General features: G+C 41.1%; 1 long non-coding RNA gene across 1 annotated transcript in view; it reads right to left on the bottom strand.

The window, feature by feature from the left end:
• The window catches only part of LOC148214841 (uncharacterized), a 57,510-nt gene that overhangs the window by 8,688 nt on the left and 23,544 nt on the right, over nucleotides 1-25,278 (bottom strand). The window contains exon 4 of the long non-coding RNA XR_015797370.1: nucleotides 14,594-14,724. This is a non-coding gene — a long non-coding RNA (uncharacterized LOC148214841). The remainder of the gene's footprint in view (nucleotides 1-14,593; nucleotides 14,725-25,278) is intronic.

Below are 25,278 nucleotides of genomic sequence, written 5' to 3'. Positions count from 1 at the left end.
TTAGTCAGGAGAGCAATGTGGCTACAAAAAAGGCAAACAGAATTCTAAGCTGCATCAGCAGAAATAAAATTTCTAAACCATGCAAAGTAATCATTCTACTTTGTTTTGCTTTGGTTAGACTCCATCCCATCTTGTGTATTGGGTCCAGTTCTGGGCAGTGCAATGTGAGAAAGTTTCAGAGAAATTGTAACAGGTTCAGAGAAGGTCAGTGAGGATGATAAAGGAACTAGAAAGTAAGGGGGATTCCACACCACAGTCTAAGTTGCTTGTCTCCCAGCTATCCCTGAAGTTGACTTTAAAAATTCCAGTCCAAACTGCAGTGTGTTGGCAATGGGGCTGGGTTGGCCAGCACAGGTGCTGACTAGTCACTGCCCTTTCCATAAATGAAGGGAACACAAGCTTCACTGCCTGGCCCCTGTGTAGTATATCTCCTTTTAGGGATTATTCCCTCCTATACATCCTTCCTTTTCCCTCTATATTTATACATACAGTATGGATGCCTTCACATCTCCTTCCCACATTCTCTCCTGTAACACAGACATTTTATTTTCCTTCATTGCACCATTGTTGCTTTGATGGTACAGTGATCAAAGCAAAGCAAATAGGTTGTTCCTTCCTTTCTATGTTCTGCTGTAGGTCCATAGAAACTTTATAGTAAGGATGAATTGATAGTTCAGCTTCACAGAACCAAAATTTCCCAGATATCTATGTTGCAATTTAAAGTTTTAAAGTGGGGAGGGGGGAGGAAAGGGAAGCTTTGCAGTACTGTGGAAAGCAGGTGGATAAAAGGGAAGGATGCTACACTCTTTTGGGTAGAAACCAAAAGGGGACCAACTGGGATCTGTAAGGATGAATGGTGTGATGAGCTTCTAGAGAGGATGGGAGAATATGGGATGAAGAAAATCCATTGACTTAACAGTCCATTATTGGATCAACTACATCAACTACAGGATAATGAAAAAATGGCAGTTGCTGACCAACAGAGAACATAGGGGGCCAGCAGCCCAAGACAAAATGGCTGCACTGGGGAGTGACTAGCTGCTGGAGGGCAGAACCAAGTGTTGTAGCTATTCAGAGCTGGAGATGTCATTAGTTTTGAAGCCAGTATTGCAGACCATCTGCTTGGAAGGACTTAAGGTGGCTTAGGATGGAAAGCAGCATTTTTGAAGTGGAGCTTCAAAACACAGTTGGGGGTGCATTTGTGATAGGCTGGGAGGGGGTGAAGATATGCAGAACTGTGGGTTCATTTCCCAAAAATCTACTTTTTTTACCCTTTTGATATATGGGTGAATTTAGAACAAATCCTGACTGAGACAATTCTGAAAATTCCTAAGGAAGTTATAATAGTCTTAGGCAAGTTGAATGCTAGGCTTGGGCCATCCATACAAGATCATATTAATACCAACAATATGTCAGAAGAACTCCTCTTTATATTACCTTCATGGTTTTTAGGAACCAGAAAATAACTGCTGCGGGTTGATAGCTATTAACCCTGTTAATCAAGGGTGTGACTTGCAAATTTTAGGGGACCAAAGCTTTGTTTATCCCTTTACCTATTATTGAGGGAAAACAAGCCGAACATCAGATCAGTGCTACTTGTATTTGGTTCTTCTCTCCCCCAGCAGCTCACTGGATATTTTCATCATGTATTATGTTGACACTGCCTTGTTGTAAGTGTCTATTTGGTTTTCTTGACAGAATACTGGAGTGGATTGCTGTTTTCTTCTGCAGTGGATTACATGTAGTCTGACCTCTCATCTATGACCTGTCAGTCTTGGGTGACCTTGAAGGAGTGTACACTCTCAACAGTCTAGCTCATAATCTCATTGGGGTGTGTAGGCTCCTTTACCCTACAAGATAACAATCCATGAAGGGGGATATTATAGCATTCCTTAAATATCTGAAAGTATGTTATATAAAACAAGGTCAAGGCGTATTCTGTCTTGTTTGAGAGTGCAAGACAATGAATAATGGATTTAAATTACAGGATGACCAATTCTATTGAACACTAAAAAAACTTCCTGAAGAATGAGTATTAGACATATTATCCAAATGAAATTCTTAAACTAAATTATATGTTACCTAATAAATACATTTATAAATTACATAAATAAATTACAGAGTGCCATTAATGGCACTCTGTAAACTCCTGGAGCAAGTGTGAGCTGAGGGCTTCTTGTAGTCAGTGCCATGCTATATTAGGAATTCCACTGTCCTTCTTTGATGAACAAGGGCAATATAGGCAATATAGGCATGGTTTTAAAAAAAGGGGTTTTAAATACATGATCTATGTATTTATTTGTTCATTTATTCAATTTATATCCTACTTTATACACAAAAAAGTACTTAAGCTAACTTAACAAGATTGCTAATGTATAGGTCACTAGGTGTCTCTGTTCTTCTACACTCTGCTAGGCCAGAAGCAGCCCAAAAAGCTGGAGCATAGCAAGGCTTACAGTAGTGGGGGTTATTTGGTACCTTATAAGATATCCAGTCAGAAACATTTCCTATTTCAATCCATCAACCTGACATCTTACTTTAAGATTTTACCCATAAGCGGAAATAACAACAGCAACAACAATAATAATTTTTGCTAAAGTTTCACAGCACATTTTGCTACATTTTTATTAGATTTTAACTTATCTGAGAATACTTGTCAGCAGACATTTATACATTTTCTACTGCTAAGAAATGAGGGGAATCCTGTCAAACCCAGGCCCAGAAATTAAAGTTTAAAATGCATTTATTGCAATCGGCTATACACTTGTCCAAGTAGAGGATGCAGTTAAGGAGGAAAATGTTTGCCTAAATCAGTTGATGCAAAATCTGATGGCAGTAAAACACTTAAAAATAGTTACTGCACAGAAATATATTTCTATTCAGATATATGAAGCATGTGAGTTTGAAAAATAAAATAAAAGCAGTTTTCCATAATCCAGGCTTCCTTGGTAATTACATTTCTTCTTAGAAAGCTACCTTAAATCACTGTAGTCATTAGAAGCCTCAGAAATTATTCAAAAATGAAAGAAGGAAGGAAATAAAATATCCTTCCGAAATCAAAACCATGTGTTGAACACTTTGCCATCACAAAATCCTCTAACTATGTGTTTAGTCCTTGTACTTAACCACAAAATTTCTAATGACTTCAACTATCAATAAAGGATCTCCCTATTCTTAATTAAAGTCTATTTCATAATAGTCTATTGTAGTAATGGACAAAGAATGGTAATCAAAAGTGCTAGTCTGAGGTGGATAATGTAGTTTGGCCTTGTTCCACTATATCTACAGTGCTGGGGACCAGTCTGTTCTCTGCACCACCACTCCATTTCCCTCTTGGGAAATGTGTGTGATTCTTCTCATCACATTGCATCTGTTTTTATAGTTTTGGTTATAACATATCCCTAATCCTTTTTTAAAAATCAGCAAACAGATGCTGAGCTACTTATTAGAGAAGAAAGTGAAGCATAAAAGGTTAAAACATGGATTAAATGGCCCATAATAAATTATTTAATGCAAATATATATTTTTCTTATTAAGTTTCTCATGAGGAACACTAGGCTGTTACAGACATGGGAGATGAGAGTGGGATCTGCTTCCATGTGTAGCCAATGTACATTGTGTGCATGATCTTACAGGCTTTACACATGGAAGCTGGATTGGAGGCCTCCTACCACACTTTCATCCCCTCACGCCCTTCTGTGTATCATCTCTCCTGGACCATTATCAAGTGCCACAGACGAATAAGAGAAGCATCACCCAGAATCTGTTATAATTTGGCTGATAGAAAGCTTTCATCAGCTGTCATCTCTCACCTGGAAACATGTAATGGAATGCATATAGGAGAGAAAAGCTATCCTTTGTCAGTGAGCTCATTTAAGTCTTGTTTATTTTCAAAAATTATAAATTCTTATGTATTTATGAAGATTATAAAGTCATTCTAGTCTACAGTAGGTTGGACCCTCCTCTTCCAGAAGTCAGTGATGGTAGGGGCCATGGGGGCCTATGCACTCCATTAGGGGTATACAAAAATCATGAACCATAACATGCATGCATAACATGCATGGAACAGGTATGTCTGGAGGTTGAGTCATGGCAACTGGACTTCTTTTCTTTTTTGGTAGAGACGTTTCGCTCCTTGTCCAAGCAGCTTCTTCAGTCTGAAGTCTGAAGAATACAGTCTGAAGAAGCTGCTTGGACAAGTAGAGAAATGTCTCTACCAAAAAAGAAAAGAAGTCCAGTTGCCATGACTCAACCTCCAGACAATTCCACCTGGATGACTGAGAATCTTCAAAACGTGGAACAGGTAATTTCAGGTAATGCATGCCCAAACCAAAACACTTTTTTAGATATTTGGGTCCATACATGGACCAAACGGACTTTTTTATTCTATATGTGGACCAAAATGAGGTTGTTCTGAGCATATGCTTGTGGCGGGGTGGAGGGAAAGGGTAATGTGAGAAAATTCAGAGGATGTTTAGATCAGCAGCTATGCGGAGAAGGGAAGGGAAGACACTGCAAGATCAATGGCTGGGACAAGGAAACTGTGCTGCTAAAACTATCACTGAAAGGGAGAGGCAGACAGGGCAGTATTTTAGTGGCAGAGGAAAGCAAAGCAAAGCAAAGCCTGGAAGTTTGGCAAACCAGGGGGATATGCCATGCTGAGACATCAGGGGTGGCATGCTGAGGAGAGGCAGGGAAGCAAGGAAGGTGCCAGGAAGATGGGGCAATAGGTGGGCCAGTGGGATAGACCATGCTAGGATACTAGCTGTGATAGCTGGGCAGGGAACAGATTGGGGTTAGTGGCTGGGAGCTACTGAGGGGAGAAGAGAGAACCAACCTTGCCCTATTTGCCCCATAAATCTGTCCAGATTTTGTTTAGTCTAGGTTTTGTTTCTGCCATACCACAACTGATCTGTAAAAGGTTTGGGCTGAACTTTCATTATGTGATGGTTTGTTCGAAGTTCAAATGCAGCATATTTTCCATTTTGAGCTACCCCTACTCCACATTCTACTCAAGAATTTTCTTTCATTTTTAAAATATGGATTCTCCCGTAATATTAATTTAGCATGATCATAAGGATGAAAACAGAGTTGCTGTTCTATTGTTATGTCATGCTGCCTCATTAGTGGTCAGTATAGGGTTAATTGGTTAATATTGGGTTAACCTATAAGACAGAGTTAATCTGGTTATTGTATTAATGCCTTTTCTGGGCTTACACAATTCATTGAACCATAAATCAACTAAATAAGATGGGACTGTGTGACATGCTAAGTTACAAAAGAAACAAATGAAAGTTTACAGTAATTAAGATTAATGCAAATGCAGTCACTAGGTTTGTAATTGACCAGATTAAACATGTAAGAACATAGTTGTAGGGATCCTGATCGCTGGATGGTTTTTATTAGTCAAATTTGACTAATATAGAAATGGTACAACAGTGATATTACAATAAATACATTCATAACAGCGATAAAATGATCAGAAACTTAAGAAAAAAATATACAGTAATACCTCGGTTCACGAACACTTCTGTTCATGAACAATTTGGTTCACGAACAGCAGCGTTCACAAAATTTTGCTTCCGTTTGCGAACTCCGCATCGGGTGACGAACACGACCCGCGGCCATCTTCCCTGCTCTGACACGTGGTCGTGGCTTCCTGTAGGTGAGATCGCGGTTGCAGACAGACACTGGCTGTGAAGCTTTTTGGTGTGCTTTTTAGCATGGCTCCAAAGAAAGTGCAGAGCAAGCATGGTGGTAAAAAGAAAGTGCAGAGCAAGAATGGTAAGAATAAGGTTTTGGAGAAAATAACCATTGAATTGAAGAAGGAAATTGTAGAAAAACATGAGCGTGGTATTCGTGTGACTGATCTGGCCTCGGGGTACAAGATGGCGAAGTCAACAATCTCGACTATTTTGAAGAATAAAGATGCCATCAAAGGAGCTGATGTGGCAAAAGGAGTAACGATGTTAACCAAGCAGAGGACACAAGTGCTGGAAGAGGTGGAAAAACTTTTGTTAGTGTGGTTGAATGAGAAACAGCTGGCAGGTGATAGCGTTAGCGAAGCTATGATCTGTGAAAAAGCCAGGAAATTGCACAGTGATTTACTGCAAAAAAAACCCTCTACAAGTGCAACAAGTGAAGAATTTAAAGCCAGTAGAGGCTGGTTTGATAAATTCCGCAAGAGAAGTGGCATCCACAGTGTGACAAGACATGGAGAGGCTTCCAGTTCTGACAAGGCCGCTGTAGAAGCCTACAAGAAAGAATTCGCGGAATTCATGAAAGCGGAAAGATACATTGCTCAGCAACTGTTCAACTGCGATGAAACAGGGCTCTTCTGGAAGAAGATGCCAAACAGAACCTATATCACGCAGGAGGAAAAGGCACTGCCAGGGCATAAGCCCATGAAGGACAGATTGACCCTTTTGCTGTGTGCGAATGCAAGTGGCGAGCTGAAGATTAAGCCACTACTGGTGTACCATTCCCAGACCCCTCATGCATTCAAGGAACACAGTGTGAACAAGACCAGACTGCCTGTCATGTGGAGGGCCAATGCGAAAGCTTGGGTCACAAGGCAATTGTTCATGGAATGACTGCACAAGGTGTTCGCACCCACCGTTAAAAAATATCTTTCTGACAACCAACTGCCTGAAAGGTGCCTTCTTCTGATGGACAATGCCCCGGCACACCTTCCAGCCTTGGTGGATGATATGGACGCTGAGTTCTTAAAGGTCAAGTTCCTCCCCCCCAACATGACACCTCTTCTGCAGCCCATGGACCAGCAAGTGATCTGCAACTTCAAGAAGCTGTACACAAAGGTGCTCTTCACCAGGTGTTTTAATGTCACTGAAGGGACGTCCTTGACTCTGAAAGAATTCTGGAAGAAACATTTCAATGTCCTCCACTGCATCAACCTCATTGACAAAGCCTGGGAAGATGTCACGTACTGGACCTTAAACTCAGCCTGGAGGAAACTGTGGCCAGAATGTGTCACTGAACGTGACTTTGAAGGGTCTGATGTAGAGGTAGTGGAGGAGATTGTGTCCATGTGCAAGAGTATGGGTCTGGATGTCAATGGTGCAGACATGGAGGAGCTTGTTGAGGACCATAAGGAGGAGCTGACCACAGAAGAACTTGCTGAAATCCAGAGTGAGCAGCAGAAAGCTCTTGTTGAGGAGCATTCCACTGAGGAAGAGGAAGACAGGGAGGAGGTTAGCAGTGATGTAATAAAATCCATTATGGAAAAATGGAATGAGTGCCAGGATTTCTTTGAGAAGCACCACCCCAACATAACTGTAACAAACAGAGTGTTGAATCTGATGAACGATAACATGGTCTCTCATTTCCGGAGGGTTATGCAGCGCAGGAAAAAACAAGTGACATTAGACAGATTTTTCGCCAAAACTGAGCCTGCAGCTAAGAGACAAAGAAGAGAGGGCACCCCTGAAGGAGATCTCCCCGATGTCCTTTTGGAGGGGGACTCTCCCTCCAAACAATAACCACCTCCCCACCTGCCTTCCTGTCCTCTACACCAGAAGTCGCCTCAAGCAAGGTTAGCGTTCTCTCTCTTCATACTGTACTGTACTGTTCTTTGTTTCATATTTTTGTGGTTTAAAAAAAAATACATATGGTTCAGAACGGATTAACCTTATTTACATTGAACCTTATGGGAAAATTTGATTTGGTTGGCGACCAAAATCGGTTGGCGACCACATTCGTAGGGGTCAGAACGGATTAACCTTATTTACATTGAACCTTATGGGGAAATTTGATTCGGTTCACGACCAATTTGGTTCACGACCAGAATCGTGGAACGAATTAAGTTCGTGAACCAAGGTACCACTGTATGTAATTTGGACCATATTAAAACATAGTTTTAATCTTTACATCTTTACATTTTTACAACATAATAACACCCTTCGACATCTGGACTTTTCTTTCTACTTACATGGAATGATTATCTTAGGTGAATCCAACTCAGTCTCACATTTACACTTTTAAGTACTATGTGTTTCCCCAAGGTTGTGTTAGCATATGTGTTGATGAAAAACCAAAAAAGAGCCAGACAGCAAACAGAACAGGTCCAGCTCATATGAGTCAGAGAGCCACTTAATTTCTTACAGTGCAAACATAAAAAAATATGTTTTTAAACATTCTTTGTGGAGTGCCATAGACAGGGAACAAATTTTTCTGATGAATTGACTTCATTTCTAGATCATAAGATATGCATTTAACATTTCTTAAAATTTGGGCCCATTGATTTTTCTAAAGCTATATCTTTCGGTTCCTTATTCCTTGCATCATATTTTTAATTGAATTGTTGGTTTTACTTTCAATGTAGCACCTCTCAAACATCCAAGTATTTCAGGTGCTTCTGAAATTGCTAAAGCATCTGGGACATACCGTTTTAATAATACATGTTTTAACTGTATACGGGTAGTCCTCAAATGATTACCATTTGTTCAGTGACTGTTCAAAATTATGACAGTGCTGAAAAAATGGACTTACAACTGGTCCCCAAAGTTATGGCCATTGCAGGACCCCCATGGTCACTGATCAAAGTTCTTCACTTCAGTTCCCCCCACCTGCCTATCTTCCCCACATCTCTACCCTTTTGGCTACCCTGTACTCTGCCACATACCCCTGCTGCCCCCCCCCCACTGCCACCACTGCTGCCCCTAGCTGACCGTTACCATCTTCTTCTGGTGAACTGGCCTGTGGGGCTTCAGTAAGGGGTGGAGGAAAGCCCAATGCTGATAGAGCCTACCTGTAGGCCTTCTGCTCACTTTCAGCCCAGCCTTCCTCTGCAAAGCCTCATGAAGGGCCAGCAGCTTCCAATGTGCTGAAGCCCGCAGACCAGTTCTCCAGGGGCACTTTCAGTGCATGCTTTGTAGTTCAAGTTGGAAGCTGTTGGCCATTCATGAGGAGGAGGGAGGAGGCAGGAGGCAGGAGACGCTTCCAGGGGCAAGGCTTTCCAGGGGCACTTCCAACACAAGCTGCAGAGTGCACATTGCACCTCTTGGAAGCCCGTGTCCTTCCACTTCCTCCAGTTCTGCTGCCACCCCAAATAGCACTTCTGACACTGCCTCCACCTTTGCCTGGGGAGCCACTGCTGGCTCTCGTGCCTTGCCCAGTGACGGAGAATGGCACACATCGCTGTCCCGCTGCCTCCTCCCCTGCCAGGCCTGGCAAGCTCCCTCTGACAGACAAGGCTCTGCCACCTTGCCATGTTCACCGCATGGATTCCAGGGCTGCACACTTGCCCAGCGCATGGATCCTGGGCCAGCAGCAGGAGGAAGAAGACAGTGAAGGACAGCTGCAGACAGCAGGGGGCGGCAGGGTAAGGCAGCAGAGTGCAGGGCAGCCAAAGGAGCAGAGATGGGGGGGGAGATAGGCAGGTTGGGGGAGTTGAAGTGAAAGGCAGGGCAGGAGAAGCGTGAGGTCCTCGCCCCCGCTGTCTAGGCCTAATGACCACATTTGGGACTACTGGAACTGCTGTCGCTAAGTGGTGCAGTCACATGATGTTTCACCTATTGACCGCATCACTTAGTGATGTTAATTACGGTCCCAATTGTGGTTGTAAATTGAGGTTTACCTGTATCCTCCCCAGGAGATGATTCAGGTAAATTATATTCAAAAGATAAGCCTGAGATCCTTAAAATGGCCATAACTAATCAATTGATACAAGATATTTGGGTCTTGCTCAACCCAAAATTTTCAATAAAACATTGGAAGGGATGAAGTTAAAGTTCTCCCTCTCCCAAATATATGTATATTTCTGATACATACATACATACACACATACATACATACATACAGGGAACTGAGAAAAAAAGAATGTGAATTGTGCCTACGTGGGTGCATGAATGGACATATATTTATGAAAATCTATATAAATGCATGTGTGCATCCTAGTCCATCACCACTATCTAACATTTGTGTACTCTCCAAGGTTTTAGAGGGATCATTGAAACACTCACTAGAAACACTCATTAATGGAAAATTCACATGCATTGCTGCTGATTGTAAAACCAGGCAGAATTTGATTTGACTGAATGCCTGTGTTGTAAAAGAGGATTTAGCATTTTGAATCTATTTAAAGTGAATAATACTACTGAACTCTGAATTAAGTATGTTCCAGTTTTTAAAGCCAGGAAAACATGTATCACTTAACAAATAGGGTACTAATGAGACATACAAAACTCAGCTTCAGCTTCAAAAGCATTAGAAAGAGCTGTTACTTGATTGCCAGATAACAAGTTTTACATTCTCTTTTCTTTGGAATTTCAAGTCTACAGAGGCCAAGAAGACCATTTGAAAAGGGCAAATTCCTTTCTTCTCTGTCAGTCAGTTATTTCCCCCTTATTTTGCAAAGAAGACTTACACTCAAAAAGCAACTCATGACCCTTAGGCTTGAGTGTGCTCACAGATGGGTACTATTGTAAGGCTCTGGAGACAATGGCTTGTGCAGGATTACATTAACTCATTTGGGGATAATAGAGGTTAAAATCCCACCTTTCTTAGGAGCATCTATGCTGGCTTGAAAACTTCTCTCCTGACTGGATAAATAAGAATAATGCATATAATATAGGAACAGGAAAAAAAAAAACCAGTGCAGTCTACAAAAGGTAAAGACTGATTACTTGGTGATAGAAACCCACCTAATGACTGGGCACATTATTCTGTGCTGTAATCACTTTTGTCTAATTTGTCTGTTCACATCATGCTAACTAATGCAAGAAGGACTACCCACATGACTTATGATGCCAATCTTGCAGAACGGAATTCCTCAGCCATTTGCCATTCCATCATACACAAGGAAATAGTTTTTTCCCTGGTGCCATGAGGCTCTTTAGGCAAAAGCTCTGGGACAACTTCTGCTTGGGGCAGTAGTTGGCCCATATAATAACTTTAGGCCACTTCAGATAGCAGACTTAGGCTTCTTAGGGCTATTTTGGTACACCTAAATGGGTCGCTAATGCTAGGCTACAGGCTGGTCTTGTGAGAGTAGAAACTAGAACATATGTAGCAGCAATTAATCACTAGCATAAACTTAATTGGATTCTATTGGGTTTGGCCCACCTCATTCTGAGTGATAACTTTCATTTCAACTAGAAGAAAGCTTTCAACCAGAAAATAATATTTTCTGCTACTCCCCACCAATTTATGTATATTAAACAGGGACTAGGCAAAGGAATTGATTACACAATGCCTCCTGGATTTAGGATTACAGTTTAACCTGGCTCATTTGCCCATCTTTTACAGGACCCAACCTTATTTGATGGAACAGTCATGGTGTCTAATCTTTGTATACTAGTCTACCTTAAGTATCACTTTCCTCTGTGCAAGGGAGATGCTATGACATTCTTCTAGCTTGCTGCCTCTGCCTTTGTGACATGGAGGAAGTAGAAACTATCACACATGTGCCATTACACTACAGTTTTTATTTGGATTTATGCCAAAATTTAATTATTTCTTTTTGAGCAACAATTCCAGGGCAGTCAGATGATTGTAGCTTTCCTATTAGCTGACAAAAACTTCCAGGTCACCTATAATGTCATTAAATTTTGCTACTTACTGTAGGTTCAAATATGCAACAGAAGGCACTTCCTAAAGATCACTCATATAAACCTTGTTTGTTTTTTATTAAGTACAACAGGAGGGGAGATAAAACACAGAATGAAGCTTTAATACCATGCAGTGGTGATAGGGCAAGGGAAGCTAAGTTAAACCAGAGCCTTCAATCTAATCAAGTTTCTTTACATGTTCTTTACATTTTGCTATTTAGCTTACAGAATACAATAGAAGTCACTTCCTAAAAACCATTCATACAAACCTTGTTTGTTTTTGTATTTCTCTGTATGTTTGCCTGTTTTGCTGGTTTCTGTTGGTAATAAAGTTTTTATTTTTATCTATCTGTCTATCTACTAGGGTTAGCAAACTTCTTCTATAAAGGGCCATATCCTGCCCCTCCTCCACCTCCATAGGCATGGCTGGCAAGTCTGCAGGCCAAACAATGTGGTAGCCATTGGACAGTGCCAGCCTGCCAGCAAGCAGGCTGCTAATAGGACTCTGCCACCCAGAACCTCCCACCCACGGCCCATGGCCCTGCCCTTCAACCTGTGAGCTCAGCTGAGGCTCAGGCTTGGTGATCTGGCACCCCCCACCTATCCATTCTTAGCTTGTGAGCTGTACAAAAACAGGCAGGTTGGATTTGGCCCATGGGCTGTAGTTTGCTGACCTCTAATCTAAACCATGCTGTGAATAATGTGCATCACTGCAAGAACTATTAAGGTCTATTAATTCTAAAGTTTCCTAATTACTTTTCCTAGGGAACCTTTCCAGGATCATCTTGAGAATGGAAGGGTCAAATGTTAATTTGGTGAAATATTACAACAGTTCACCCCTCACTACAGCCTACAGGATAGACAGCTGAGGAGAGATATGATAATAGTTTTCAAATATCTGACTACATACAATAGAGAACTTATTCTTTATTGCTTCAGAGAGCAGAACTAGTACCAAGAAGGTTCAGGCTAGACATCAGGGGGAACTTCCTGACTGTATGAACTGTGAGCCAGTTGAACAGTCTGCTGCTGAAGTGGTGAGCTTTCCTTCACTGGAGATTTCAAACTGTGGCTGCACTGGGCAGGGGGTTGAAATACATGACATCTAAAGTCCCTTTCAACTTTATGATCCTATGAATACTTGGTACTTGGCTTTTCTGGTTACAAAACAGTTTGGTTTGTGGCAACTGTTATTAATAGCAGCAATAGTCTGAACTAAAAAATATAGGCCTACTTCAGACATGAGCTCTTTTATGTAGAAAGAACTCTCCAAGGGGGCATTTGCTAGCATAGTTGAAATCTTCAGAGTTATATATGTGTGTATGGCGTAGGCAATTCTTTCTATTGGACATTGTAATGTGATAATATTACATGAATATGTACTGTAGTGTACTGCAATCCTTGCAGAGGCCAATGTCCCATTTTTTTGTAGCAGCAGTATAACCCTCGGTATTTTCTATCATCATTCATTTGAACTTTAAATATACACCTATTTTATTGTAGGAGTCACATAATGTATTATAATGAAATCAATAATATGCAGTTATATTTGGATTTTTGGGATTCAAAATATCTCAACATTAAAGAGATAAAATTAAATACACTAAGTACAAACACATTGCAAAATTATTAGCATTTAAATAAGCCTTTGAGTCTGTACTTGTTCCAGGGAAGGATATTCTTCAAACATTCCTCTTAAAAGTTTGGTATCCCTCACAATTGCTGTGCATCTCTCTCTCTTTCTCTGTGTTTAAAAGGGAACACTAAATGCCTTTATTCTTTAAACGGGTATGATATTGCAGAAGAAGGTAGGCAGGCAGAATTGGTTTCAGAGGTGGCACAACTAGGTATTTGCTAATAACCTGTAGGCTCAGAAAGGCTGAATGCTGGTATTACCAATTTGGCTAGTCACTAACCTATTTGCTTTCTCTTCCTCCTCTTGGATCTAGTCTTCCTACCACTTTTGGCAAGATCAAAGTGCTGGTGTCAGTTGCTCATGCTATCACTCAATCACACCATCCTTCTCTGCCTCATGTTTACCCAGTAATGGGACTTAGAACCAGTGTTAAGCTCAGCTTCCCCAAGATATGTTGTCCAACATGGGTTCTAATACATTGCAACAGGACTGAGGAGGGGAGGCTGATTTCAAATGAGAACTATCAGTATACCATAACAATCTGATACCTTTGGAGCATCAACTCTGAGATCAATTTAGCAAATAGAAAATGACTTTTTTCCTTCTGGAAATAATTCTGGCAGTGCCTTTTGCTATTCTTTTGTCAGAGGCTTATAATTTGACATACTGTATTCTTCTCTATCAAAAATTGATATTTATGTATATGAGTGCATTATATATTTTATTCTATTTTAGATTTATAAAACACGTGCCAAGAGGAGATGGTATGATATGCAGTGTAGAATAAGTGGATAGTGACCCTTTCCTAAGGTAGAGAGATCTGCTGCCTTCATTATAACCTTCCACTGAGGTGAGTTTTTTTTCTTGGAGAAAAAGGGATAGCGACCATGGAGGGCAAGAAATGTAAGGAGAATTGAGGTGGGTGGTATTCACTTCATTAATTCTTGCATCAATTTGAACAGGGTGCTCACACAATGACGCATCCCTGCTTTGAGTGCTTCTTCCCCAACTCTGATTCCTTGCCTTTCCCTCCTTTTCCTTCATCCACTGAGCTGTGGGCTACACAGATAGCTAGAGTTAGGACCCCACTGTCAGATAAGAAACACCTAAACTAGGCACTCCCAACACAACTTTCTATTTGGGTACAGTGGTATTTATGCAATGATCAAATCAAATATTAAATATCAAACATTTTGATATTTTTCTACAAATAAATTCTGCCAATTTCAAATTACATCCTATGGTATTCATGGTAGCTATCTTCCACTCTTGTTGTTTCTAGAACTGTGTTCTTTAAGGGAGTAGGTAGATTATGAGGATATAATGTGGTATGTGACATCAAAATTTCATATCAGAAGTTATGTTCCAACATGCATAGTCCCATACTTACATAGATGTATTGAAAAGGCTTTTCAGTCTGTTGAGCACCTTGTGATGTGTTTAAGAATGGGAGAGGACATGGTTGCCAATCTCACTTCTCACAAATAATTTTTCAGACAGAGGGGTAGCCATAATAGTCTGCTACAACAAAAAGAAAATGTCTTGTGGCACTTGTAAGGAAATATGTAACATATGTAAGGAAAAGAACATATATTATAGAGATGGACATTGTCTGAAATAAAACCCAAAATACTTACTGTGGCAACAGCTGTATCTTTTCAGTAACCATATAAATAAATGAACCTGGCTGGAATTCTGATCAGGAAAAGAGGCTGAAATATGAATCACTCTATCCTTTTATGGAGTGAGAAATGAAGTATTCAAAACCCTCCACGATAACAGAGATCCTCCAGGGAGGAAGAACATGTTTATCTTGTGATTTAACCCAGTGGAAGTTACAATGTAGGTTCTTCATAGCAAAGTTTAGTACTTCCCAGGATCCAACATTTCACATGAAAAGAGCTTAGCTCTTATCAGGCTGTTCCTAATGTCTAGCCTTTTTGTTTCCCAAATCTTCTCAACCCAGTTTAAAAACACATCTGAGACTGATCCAGGATATTTTGATTATTTGGAGATATCAAGACATTGAACATGGTCATGTTTGTTTGTTTGTCATTCCAAGGCTCTCAGAGAACTATCCATCAGTCAGTGCTTATCCTTTGTGGTCTGTGGCCTGACTAGGATTGCAGCCAGCCAGTTCTCACTTGGAATCTTTACAGGCTGCCTGTGTCAGCCTTGCGAGGTAGACCAGAAAGGAAACACAGTCAGATGAGCTAATTCTACTTTATTATAAAGTTACATTAACAGAATCTTGCAAGTCTGAAAGTACATTTCTTCCTCCCCTTTACAGCCCAAGAAACTAGGGAGGGTTCCTTCTGAGCCACTTGCCCCTCCCACATTCCAGATGCGGGCTAAGTTGTCTTTTATCTGACCATTGCCTTGGTTGTGTCTCTTCTCCCTGTCCCCAAGGTCATTTCTACATCCTAATAACTGAATGCCTTTTACTTTTGCCTCAGGTTTCACCAAGCCTATGCCTAAAGCAGCACACATACACACACACTTCCATCTCTTTATAAACAGAAAAAATGTACTTTCATTCATTCTGTGGGTTTGTATTTCCATAAAACTATCTGAACATTTGTCCCTTGTTTTGCAATAAAATGTGAGGAGAGGTAGAAATATAAACAAATGTATTACAAACTCAAGCTTCCCACTTAGCATGGCAGCAAACCTCCATTGCCTTCCAAACTCCTAATACGGACATATCGGTAATCCTGCATTTGAGGTCCTTTTGCCAACCACACTGCTTCAAAAGGATCCAGGAGCTGGCAGCCAGCGCAAACTAAGGATTCCTTCTCTTCACATGCACCAGTATTGAAGCCCCCTCATACTAAAACGGAGGTGCGGCGGTTTCTGGGTCTAGTAGGATATTGCCGGCTATGGATAGATGAGTACATGAGCAAGGCTCAGTTTCTGTATGAGAAGTTGAAAGGATCATCTGACAGGGTAGAATGGACAGACGGGGACACAGAGAAGTGGGGAGAATTACGAAGGAGCCTGGTGACTGCCGCGGCTCTGGCTGTACCGAACCTGGCCCTCCCCTTTCACCTGTACATTACAGCCCATGGGGGAACTGCCATTGGAGTGCTGACTCAGAGACGGGCTGGGAAATATCAACCAGTGGCCTTCCTGAGCAAAGCCCTAGAACTGGTGGTGAGGGGATGGCCGACTTGTGTGCAGGCAGTGGCTGCCGCTGCTGTGCTAGTGACAGAAGGGAAAAAACTCACTTTTGGGAGCCCCGTGATTGTCCATTCGCCCCATCAGATCTTAAGTGTGCTTAGTCAGCAGGCGGCTGCTTGGATGACAGAAGGAAGGATGTTGAAATATGAGACAGTTCTCTGGATAAGTCCTGATGTGGTGGTAGGAACAGACAGGAATTTGAACCCAGCGGAGTTTCTTGCGGGGGAGCGGAAAGAATGGGAGCCGGTGGAGCACGAGTGCTCCACCCTGTTGCAGCTGCAAACAAAGACCCGGGAGGACCTGCCGGAGGTCCCGCTGGAGGAGGGTGAGGTCTGGTTCGTGGATGGGTCTACCCGAGTAGAGCAGGGACAAAGGAAGTCAGGGTATGTGATAGTGACGGCGGAGGGAGAGACAGTAGAGAAGGGGGCACTACCAGCGGACTGGTCGGGCCAGCTGTGTGAGGTGCACGCTTTGAAATGGGCACTAGAGTTGGGAAAGGGAGTGTCCCTCACCGTTTACACAGACTCGCGATACACCTGGGGAGTAGTGCACACTTTCGGGAAAATTTGGCTGGAACGGGGTTTACTCACAGCTGCTGGAAAGGGAAGGTTGCAGGGAGGAAGCAGGTCTTTGGGTTACAATTGAGGGGACCCCAGTAGTGAGCCATGCTGACATGAGGGGGATGTTGGAGAAACTGCACGAAGGGTCTCACTGGGGGGTGCAGGTTTTGGTAGACACTGTAAAGCTGTGGTACTGGAGCCTGGGGGTTCGATGGGAACTCCACACCCCTTGGCATCCTGAATCCAGTGGGAAAGTGGAAAGGGCTAAAGGGGTATTGAAGCAACATCTCACCAAACTGGGATTGGAAACAGGGCTACCTTGGACAAAGACACTTCCGGTTGCCCTGCTTCGAATGCGGACAGCCCCTCGCAAGGATGTGGGGGTCTCCCCGTTCGAGCTGATGATGGGAAGACCTTTCCTGCTCCAATGGGAGAGCCTATCCCTGAGCTAAAGGTTGCCTTCCTAAGAAAGTATCTCTTGGTACTGTCACAATCTCTCTTGTCTTTAAGAAAACAGGGACTCCTCGCTCAACGGCCCCCCTTGCTGGAAGACCAACACCCCCACAAGCCAGGGGATTGGGTCCTGATAGACGTGGAAGGATGAGAAGCTGAAACCATCTTGGGAGGGACCATACCAAGTTCTCCTGGCAACTGAATCAGCGGTTTGGACCCGAGAGGGGGGTTGGACCCACTACCATTGGGTTAAGCGAGCTCCCGACCCCCGACCGTGGACTGCCCAACCGGGAGACGGACTCAAAGTAAAACTTAAAAGGAACTGAACTAAGGCAGGGGAGGAGATGACCAACATAAAGGCTTGCATCCAGGTTATTCTGTTATGTCACTGCTTAGATGCTCTACAGCACAGCTCTAACAACAATTTTTTTGTAGAATTGGCACAGACAGCTTTGAACAGCACAACTTTTTGTGTGGGGCAACTCTTGACTGTGAATGGTGTCACTTCCACCTGTTTCTTTGGAATGCCCATCAGCTTGGAAGCATTGAAGAATGTTACTCAGATAGCGAATATTGATATCACTGGGGATGATCCCCCGTGGGGGGGGATGTTCTATCATTTTGGGTCTTCTCCCTTACCAAGACCCTGGACTAATCAAAGGCAAATGGCTCTAAATCTCTTGGGGATAACCAATGCAACTCAATGTGTATATTTCAACAATACCCAGAACCGTACCCACCCATTGCCCTCAAAAGGTCCTGCTTTCACTTGTGGAGGGGTCTATAATATCCCTTACGCTTCAACCCCTCTATACCTACCTAAAGGTTTCTTTTTGTTATGTGGACATGAAGCTTATACCTATGTTCCAGCCTATAGTTTAGGGGGCCCTTGTGCCGTAGGGCGCCTGACCTCTCTATATGCCCTGCCTCCAATGCAAGCGCACCCATCAAAAAAAAGAAAAAAAAGAAAAAGGGAGCTGCCATCTGATTGTGAGAGTGATGTGACACTCTTGTCCGAAACAGAAGCCATGGCTCTGGCCCTCTCCTTAGTAGGGGTTCCTGCACTAAGCGGAAGAACTTATCTGGACCTAAGGAAGGTGGCCTGCCTCCTGGCTAAAAGTGTCAACCTTATATCCTCTCTCATTGCAGCTCTCACTGAAGAAGTCACTGAGATCAGGAGGGCGGTCATTCAAAATCGGATAGCTATAGACTATCTCCTATTAAGGGCAGGACAAGGCTGTGAATCTTTTCAAGGTCTTTGTTGCTTTAACCTAACCAACAATGAGAATTATATTGAAGCAAAACTAGCCAAGTTGAAGACCGTAGCCTCTCGCATATCCGAGGATCCAGAGGGATGGAATTGGTCGTGGTTCACTAGTTGGTTACCTAACTTTGCTTGGTTAAAACAACTTTCTGTGCTAGCTATTGGCTTCATTGCCTTACTGGTCCTAGTATGTTGCTTAATGCAATGCCTCCCTGCTTGTGGGAATTACCTGTCCCAGTGTGTGAAACCCCGGGTCCGGGACGAGGGAGCAATCCTGTTAGCCAGGTTTGAGGCCCAACAGAGGTGTGAAAAGAAAAAGGGGGGATTGTGAGAAGGCAGGGAGAAGTGAGGGCCTCAAACGAACCATGTTTGCTAGGGGAGAGCGCTGTGCACCATGGGGCAGCCTTGGGGGGGACGGCAGGAGGGAGGAAATATAGGCAGAAGGCACGTTCGCACCAGAGTGAAGAGAAACGGCAGGGGGTGGCTGTTGGGTCAAGTGGGTATTGCAGTGTGTATTGCGCTGATTGGATTCGGAAAGTGGAATGTCTGCGGTTTTGCGGTTAATTAGCGGCGCTCCGGGGTGGTAAAAAAAGGTGAGATTGTGAGCCAAGCCCTCTTAGGAGGGGGAGGACAGATAGGGGGTATAAAAACCTGTCAGACCTTGTTTCGGGGTTCCTCCATTGCTGCGGGAGGGACCCACCTTTGCAAACGTGCCCAATAAAAAAACTTCTGTCTACTGGGCAACCGAACCCGTGTCTGTCGTTTTCTGACAATCTGAACAGATTTGAAACCTTTAAGAAAGTATCAACAATAACACTGAATTAGACAATGTAAAACAAAGTATTTGTGTTGGATTTAAGTCATGTTAACACCATCAGTCTGTTATATTCAACAGCTTAACATACTTCATATTACAAAATATAAAGCTCATTCAGTGTTCATAGCCAGCTGAAAATATCTACTGATGTGCAGGTGGAAAGGGACATTTAGGCCACTGAACTCACTCCCCTGCTCTGTTCAGGAATCCAAATTAAAGTATCTGTGCTTCAATATCTCCAATGAAGAGAAATTTACCACTTCTCTGGGTCATTGGTTCCACTGTCAAACTGCTTTTATTATTAAGAATTCTTTTTTTCTAACACTTAGCTGGAATTTTCATGTAACATAAACCCACTGCACGAGAGAGAAGAGGTCTTGACTTCCTTCTTACTAACTGCTGATTTCCTAACCAACTTATGTACTGTAATATTATTTTAAGAGCATGCATACCAGGGGAATAATAAAAAGGGATCCAGAGTGAATCCAGGAAGGATCTGGTTGACCAGTGAAATATCTATTCTGGATCAGAACATTAAAGCATTAAAGATAAATTATCAAGCAAAACTGGGTAAGGAAAAATAATATGCATAAAGTTATGCATAGTATGGAGAAGGTGGAAGGGGAGATACTTTTTGCCACTCATTGTCAGACTTTATACCTGGACTCCACAGTAAATCACAGATCTTCAGACCTTTAATCTATAGTTTAGCTCTTGGCTAGAATTGGCAGACGACTCCCAGATACAATTACTAGATTAGAATCTTTATTGCAGACAAGAATAAAGCCTAAAGCACAATAGTTGATTGCCTACTGCAATGCAAAGAAATCGAAGACTTATATGTCCATTTTCCAGAGTTTGAACTCTTGGCTTCTTCCTCCTGGCTTTCTGACTTAACAGATATTAGATGACTGATAACATCCCTTTTAACTCATGTATTCTATGAGATTATTTGGATATTAAGGCATTGGTTTCTATGACATCTTCTAGACTTTGGAACTTCCCATGAGGGAAAACCAAACTAGATCCCTGTTAGATCCACTGTGGTTCATTGCTGTTCAAATTGCACTTTTGGGAGAACTTAACCTTGTTCAATTGCACCCATCAACAAGTGCAAAGTAGGAGAATTTATGGAGTCATAAAAAATATGTTATGTAATTTCCCTATTATTTTCAGATTCTGTTGTTTGGCTGTAGTTGTTTGTGTCATAGCAATATAAACTATAATTCCATGTCAGATATGAAATCAGTCCTCCAATATATTGTGAAGGGTGATTACTGAGAATGTATTAAATGATTTATAATATTTTAGCAACCTGTTGTTACAATTGCATGCTATTTAGGACTGAACAAATTTTATTAAATTTGTTATATTAATGAATATACATTTGCATATGTTATAATTTCTTAATATATATTTGCATAATTTCTGAAACAAATATAATTTTTCTCAAGTGTTATAGCATGGCATCCTTATGTTTTAGACATGGATGGCTCTTAAGATACCCTGTAGCATTTACAAGCACAAATATTAAAAGTAATGATTTGGGATTTTTAAAATGTTTATCACATAATCCTGGCATCTTTTATTATAAGGTTTTTAATAAATTAATTTTTAATATGTACCTGCAGCGATTAGAATATCCAACGTTTAACCTCTTTCTCAAATTTCATATGGCATGCCCATTTGGCTGGGAGCTCTTAACCGTAAAGTAGAGGGCATTCAAGCAACCTTTTTGAGGCAGCTTTTGGGGGCTCCCAGTTGTGTCTCCTATCTTATAATTTGTTTAGAAACTGGCCAACATCTGATAGAAACCAAAGCGTGGTTAACAACATTTAAATATTGGCTTAGGATTTTATTTAGAGCTGCTCCTTGTACCCTGTTATCACATGGATATGTGGTATATATATATGGATATATTTGTGTATTATATATATATTGTGGTGTGTGTGTGTGTGTGTGTGTATATATATATATATATATATGTGGTATATATATGGATAAATATATTTTGCATTGGTCTTGGCATATTATGTCTAAACTTAAGCAAATCTGGATAGTAATTGATGATTTATATTTATCAGATGAAACTTATGTACTTAGAATTATTAAACAGAGATGTTTAGATTTAGAATATCACAAACTTAGACCTGCTCAACCCCATGTTTGTTCGCCTTCCATGCTAGGAAGAGAAACCCGTTTGGGTTTCTTGGTGTCTTACTTGTATGATCTGTGTCAGATTCAGCCTAGGAAGCACACACTGCTAGCGCAGAGCCCTTGGTCAATTTCACCGCCTCAGGCAATAGGTGATCAAGGCAAGGAAACAAGGCAACCGCAGGTAAACTAAGGACAGGGGATGGGCAATTAACTCGCAGAAGAGAGTCATCTAGAAGTGGCAAACTGGAGCGCAGCCAGCTCCCCATGCGCCCCGGCCAACTCCGGCTTACAATACACCGGGAGCACAGCAATCCAGAGGCAATCAGCGGCAATTAGAAACCAGATTAAAACAGCCACTCCAACTCACCATAAGAAAAGCTCCAGGAATGCAAGGGCAAGGCAGACAAAGGAAGAAGATTACAATACAGCAGAAACCGGCTTAATCTGCCATCAAGGCGAGGGGAAAGAAGATCGAAATGGGCAGATGGGTAGCCCAGGGCAAGGGAAAGGGGCAGAACAGAGGGGTAACTGCGGGTAAGGGGGGAACCCTATAAAACTATTGTAAGAAACCGTGCCAGGCCAATCCTGGCTTTGTCTGTAACTGCTATGCATTACGCCTGAATAAACTAGCTTTCTTCGGAGCCTGTGCCTCAGGAGTTTCTGTTCAGAGGCGAATGCAGCAAACCTTCTTTCCATCTCAGTGTAGAGCCTTTTTTTTGGCCAGAGTAAATTCTTTTCCTTCCAAGATACTTCTTGGAAGATACAAACGCATCCCCAACCACGAGAGGCTTTGTTCTTGTGGCACCCCTGATACAATTCACCACATAATTTTTGATTGCCACCTAGTTGAGACTCTCCATTATGCTTTCAAAATCTTTACAGGGCAAATATCTGCCAAGTACTGTATCAGCCTGCCAATATCTGTTGAGAGATGCCGTGCCTGAAATTACCAGAACTGTGGCTAAATTCTTGGATGAAGCACTCAATAGTAAATGTAAACAAATCTCTCAATGAGTATGGCTTTCTGTTTGATTAATCTTATGATATGTCAATGAGTGTTTTTGTATTTCTGTTTGCTCTTTTAATGCCAATAAAGGTTTGGGTATAAAATAAATTAATTTGAATAACTGATTAAATGATATGGCTCTGATTATATTTAACAAATAAATTTAGTAACATTTAATTCAAACTGTTTGTTTTTCCAGATTTGGTGTCAGCGTTTCAAATAAATTACTGTATTAAATTACAGATTAGGTTAGTGAGAAGCTTGAAAATTAATCTCAACAAGAAAAATAATTTAATTTACAGATATAACCCAGCCTTTTAGTTTGGATTTTTTTATTTTTTGGCTGGGGGATAAGGAAAGTTCATAGTAGCTCCTATTTCATTTGAATTGACCCAGCTGTGAAACTTGGCAGTTGTATACATGATAGGTTCCCAATAGACTATAGTGTCATATTTCTCTCTGAGGTGTCCTTTTTAGGACTCTGTCATGACTATCTCTTATGTAAAGAAGATTACTGAAGCTAAGTTTACTCATTGATTCAGCCCCTGGGAATAATCACTGGAGGACTAGAATGTTATCTATGGTGTTTTACATTTCTCATCTCATAAAAATGAAGATATTGAGTATGTCATGGGTATGAGTCATATTAATTCCATCTGATAAGTGAATGAAACATACAGTGGTGTCTGCATGAAAGAAGAACAGACTCGTTTCTGTTGATTATGCCTCTGCAATCAATCTAATATTTAGTAGTTCTTTATTTATATAACTTATATACTACTTCGGAACTTCATAATTAAATGTAAAACAATTTCATAGAGGGATTTTAAAAAGTTTATTATTTTTATGTTTAAAAATAGAAACCATGATGAATCACATCAATGTTCCTTTAATGTAACAAGTCCATTGTATAAAATCATCTCATAGTACTTTATTTATGATGAAAAGAAAAATCTATCATGTACTTTCCAACACATAATAGACATAGGCTAAATTCAGTGCTTAGGGTTGGGGTGGGTGACTCATATTGTGACTGAGGGTGACATACTTCTTTCTACCTGTATTGTCCATAGCATGGACAGAGAAAGATAGATTTTCCTGTGTCACTGCTGTTGTTTTATTGAGATCTGTAAAACAGCAAAGTATTGTGCTTTTACTCTGGCTTCTAGAACAAGATGGAGAATTTAATTTTGTATAACTTGGAATATGTCTTATAAGCTATAATGCCATTGTTTCTACATATGTTATATTTTTAAGACAAATTAGAAACATGTGTGATTAAATGTAGAAAAAACAAATAGGTTTGGCACACCCTTTCTCAAGCCTTCTCAAACATTCCAGTAGTATTAATTCATCTGGCACTCGGCAGCAATAAGGGCTTTTAATTGAAAAAGGGCTCTTTTTAAAGTGATGTAACTGCAAACATTGTTTTCAGTTGATAACTCCGTTTTTGAATTAGAATGAGGATACCATTGTATTGATGTGATTAATGGCAGAACACATTGAATCACAGACCTCAGCATATCAAGCAATGGGCATATGGTAGAATTTCCACTCTTTCTCCCACATCACTTGATTCTAGATTCCCTACTATGCTTACAGTAGGGAGTACTATAAAATACTCACCATAAAGGCAGTGGATTTGTGCTTTTGGAACTCAGACTATTGAAGAAGGTATAGACCAAGCTTTGGATGTTGTTTGGATGTAGAAAGGCAATGATAGGCCTTTCTTTTCAAATATTTATTTTTCTGGACCAGGTCTTTTTTGAAGCAGAATATAAATTTTATTTTCAATATGTTACTATTGTACTATGCCTGAACTGAAATGAGCAAAGGCATCCTGAAACAATATTTAGTTCCTCATATTCTGCAGAAAACAGCAGATTTATAAAGTCATCTGGGAAAGAAAACGTGTGCAACATGTGCCTGTGACTTCTCAGTATCCCATGATGAGATTTATGATATATGTCAAACACAGGTCAGATACAGAAAATCAAAAGTATTTAAAATCATCCAAAGCACTGAAGGGAACTTGTTGAAATCCAACCTAGGGACAGAGGCAGCTGTGAACATAAAATTGATGGTTCAGAGTTTTTTACTGCAGCATAATTTGCCCTTTGCATGAATAACAGTTTCAGTAAACTGGTAAGCATTGGTTTGGATTTAGAAGAAACCTGTTCCCAAAGTGGGAATTATTATTTCAGCCTCAGTTATTAATACCTTATTCTGTGTGATCACCCCTTTAGGGATTGAGAGACAGAATGCGTGGTGGTGGTGGTGGTGGTGGTGGTGGTGATGGTGGTGAGGAGAATAAATAAACAAATAACAATTTTGTGCACTAAATCAACCATGTCCTTATTTCTCATTCTGTCATATTCATAGTTATGCAAATAACTATGAGCAACTAATTATTTTCTGGAGTAGATTCCAAGCAGCATCTATAGTATGGAGATGCTAACACCACCTCTACTTGTTAGGGCCAAGAAAAGAGGCCTCACTGTAGCTAATAATGCTATCCATTGAGACAGATTTCTTAAAATATGAGATGCAGAGCCACTACCTTAAGATGGGGAAATGTGGGGAAAGCTGTTCTAAAACTTCAAATTTCACTTGGAGAAGCAACTGAAGCTAATAACCA

This window comes from Python bivittatus, unplaced genomic scaffold (assembly GCF_059951505.1).
Source record: "Python bivittatus isolate LINGU-HERP-01145 unplaced genomic scaffold, Pbiv_v1 ctg000520_np1212, whole genome shotgun sequence".
Taxonomy (NCBI): Eukaryota; Metazoa; Chordata; class Lepidosauria; order Squamata; family Pythonidae; genus Python; species Python bivittatus.
Note: the sequence above shows the minus strand (reverse complement) of the source record. Positions and strands in the feature narration are given on the sequence as shown.